The sequence below is a fragment of the Triticum aestivum genome, chromosome 6B, assembly GCF_018294505.1.
Source record: "Triticum aestivum cultivar Chinese Spring chromosome 6B, IWGSC CS RefSeq v2.1, whole genome shotgun sequence".
In the NCBI taxonomy this organism is placed as follows: Eukaryota; Viridiplantae; Streptophyta; class Magnoliopsida; order Poales; family Poaceae; genus Triticum; species Triticum aestivum.
The window spans coordinates 143,952,792-143,956,591 of record NC_057810.1 but is presented as its reverse complement, the minus strand read 5'-3'; positions in this window follow the sequence as shown (position 1 = coordinate 143,956,591).

Genomic DNA, 3,800 nt, shown 5'->3' with positions numbered 1-3,800 from the left:
TCAAGCAATATTGAAGCCGTGTGGTGACCACATTCGCCTTGGTGGATATCTTTGAGGATTGCTTGGCCCTGGTCTGGCTCCATGCAGCACTGGTACACACCAGTGATACTGCGCCTCACCAGTTCTCTGTTGACGATGGTGTAAGCTGCTGCCCGTCGTTTGATACGTCTCCAATGTATCTACTTTTCCAAACACTTTTGCCCTTGTTTTGGACTCTAACTTGCATGATTTGAATGAAACTAACCCGGACTGACGCTGTTTTCAGCAGAACTGCCATGATGTTGTTATATGTGTAGAAAACAAAAGTTCTCGGAATGTCCTGAAAATCCTCGGAGGAAAGTTTCGGAAAATATAAAAAATACTGGCAAAAGAATCAAGACCAGGGAGGCCACACCCTATCCACGAGGGTCGGGGGCGCGCCCCCCTGTCTCGTGGGCCCCTTAAGGCTCTGCCGACCTCAACTCCAACTCCATATATTCCGTCTCGCGGAGAAAAAAATCAGACAAGAAGTTTCATCGCATTTTAAGATACGGAGCCGCCTCCATGCCCTAATCACTTTCGGGAGGGCTAATCTAGAGCCCGTTCGGGGCTCCGGAGAGGGGGATTCGTCGCCGTCGTCATCATCAACCATCCTCCATCACCAATTTCATGATGCTCACCGCCGTGCGTGAGTAATTCCATCGTAGCCTTGCTGGACGATGATGGGTTGGATGAGATTTACCATGTAATTAAGTTAGTTTTGTTAGGGTTTGATCCCTAGTATCCACTATGTTCTGAGATTGATGTTGCTATGACTTTTCTATGCTTAATGCTTGTCACTAGGGCCCGAGTGCCATGATTTCAGATATGAACCTATTATGTTTTCATGAATATATGTGTGTTCTTGATCCTATCTTGCAAGTCTATAGTCACCTATTATGTATTATGATCCGACAAACCTGAAGTGACAATAATCGGGATACTTCTCGGTGATGACCGTAGTTTGAGGAGTTCATGTATTCAATATGTGTTAATGCTTTGGTCCGGTTCTCTATTAGAAGGAGGCCTTAATATCCCTTAGTTTCCACTAGGGCCCCGCTGCCACGGGAGGGTAGTACAAAAGATGTCGTGCAAGTTCTTTTCCATAAGCACGATGACTATATTCAGAATACATGCCTACATTACATTGATGAATTGGAGCTAGTTCTGTGTCACCCTATGTTATAGCTATTACATGAGGAATCGCACCCTACGAGCTTCTCAAATCTTGTGCTTCGCTTATTTACTTTTCGTTGTTACTATTACAATTACTACAAAACTATTATCCTTAATTTTTGCCACGGTTACCTTTACTATCATACTACTTTTCTACTAAATACTTTGCTGCAGATACTAAGTTATCCAGGTGTGGTTGAATTGACAACTCAACTTCTAATACTCAATAATATTCTTTGGCTCCCCTTGTGTTGAATCAATAAATTTGGGTTGAATACTTTACCCTCGAAAGCTGTTGTGATCCCCTACACTTGTGGGTTATCAAAACTAATTTTTGGCGCCGTTGCCGGGGAGCATAGCTCTATTCTTTGAGTCACTTGCGATTTATATCTGTTGATCACTATGAAGAACTTGAAAGACGCAAAAACCAGGATTTTGCCCTCAACTACGAGGGGAGGTAAGGAACTGCCATCTAGCTCTACACTAGATTCTCCTTCTATTATGAGTAAGTTTGCGAGACCTAAACTTGCTACTGCTATGAATTCTGATATGTCGCATGTTATTGATGATGCCACTTCTGCTATGCATGATACTTATGATGAAACTACTTCTGTGTGTGATACTACTGTGCCATTAGGTGAACTTATTGATAAACAACTTGCTAGGGTTAGAGAGAATGAAATTATTGAAGATGCTATTATTGATGATAGTGATGACGAAAGTTCTCCCCATGATTATGAATTACCAGTTGTTCCTGAGGGTTATGTTATGAATGAGGAAGCTTCTAAAGCTATCTTTGCTTATAAAGATAGATATGATCTTAAAAAATTATTAGCTAAATGGAAGCAGCAATCTCTTAATGCTAGAATGAAACCTGACCCTGCTTTTGCTACTTCACCTATCTGTGTTACTGATAAGGATTATGAATTCTCTGTTGATCCTGAGATTATTACTTTGGTTGAATCTGATCCTTTTTATGGCCTTGAATCTGAAACTGTTGTGGCACATCTTACCAAGTTGAATTATATAGCCACCCTGTTTACTAATGATGATAAATCTCGCTATTACTATATCCTTAAGATATTTCCTTTCTCATTAAAGGTTGATGCTAAGACTTGGTTTAATTCTCTTGCTCCTGGTTGTGTGCGTAGTCCCTAGGATATGATTTATTACTTCTCTGCTAAATATTTCCCTGCTCATAAGAAACAAGCTGCCTTGCGGGAAATATATAATTTTGTGCAAATCGAAGAAGAGAGTCTCCCACAAGCTTGGGGGAGGCTTCTCCGATAACTTAATGCTTTGCTTGATCATCCTCTTAAGAAAAATGAAATACTTGATATCTTTTATAGTGGACTAACTGATGCTTCCAAGGACTACTTGGATAGTTGTGCTAGTTGTGTTTTCATGGAAAGAATAGTCGACCAAGCTGAATTGTTATTGAATAATATGTTGACTAATGAAAAAAATTGGACTCTTCCTGAGCCAATTCCCGAGGCAATTCCTGAACCTATTCCTAAACCCACTCCTAAGAAAAGAGGTGTTCTATTTCTCAGTCCTGAAGATATGCAAGAGGCAGAGAAATCAATGAAAGAAAAAGGTATAAAAGCTGAAGATGTTAAGAATTTACCACCTATTGAAGAAATACATGGTCTTAATATACCACCTGTCAAAGAACCACATTGTCTTGATGACCCGACACAGGTAGTAAAGGTAAATTCTCTCTATAGATATGATAAATTTGAAATTCCCTCTACTAAATTTCATAGCCCATGCTTAGATGAATTTGATGACTTTATGGCTAGACAAGAAAGTTTTAATGCTTATGTTGGTAGAGAATTAAAGAATAACACTTTCGAGTTAGGACGCGTGAGTGATTATATGGCTAGAGTTAAAGGTGAACTTAAACCCGTTGGAAAATATGCTTCTATTGCTACTCAAGCTGAGCAAGTACTTAAAGCTCAAAATGATTTGCTTGATGAATTAAATAATAAACCTGATTTTGCTGTTAGAGTGGCTCCTAGAACTGGTAGAATGACTCATGAACCTTTGCATCCTGAAGGCCATCCTAAGAGAATCGAGTAGGATTCTCAGAGAAATAATTTAGAGGCACCTAGTTCTTCCAAAAAGAAGAAAAATAAAGACAATAGGACTTTGCATGCTTCTAGTGAACCTATTGTAGACACACCTGAGAATCCCAATGATATTTCTATCTCTGATGCTGAAACACAATCAGGTGATGAACATGAACCTAGTGATAATGTTAATGATAATGTTCATGTTGATGCTCAACCTAGCAAAAATAATGAAGTAGAAATTCAACCTGCTGTTGATCTTGATAACCCACAATCAAAGAATCAACATTATGATAAGAGAGATTTTGTTACTAGGAAGCACGGTAGAGAAAGAGAACCATGGGTTCAGAAACCCATGCCCTTTCCTCCTAAACCATCCAAGACAAAGGATGATGAGGATTTTGAGCACTTTGCTGAAATGATTAGACCTATCTTCTTACGTATGCGCTTAACTGATATGCTTAAAGTAAATCCTTATGCTAAATATATGAAGGATATCATTACAAACAAAAGAAAGATACCGGAAGCTGAAAT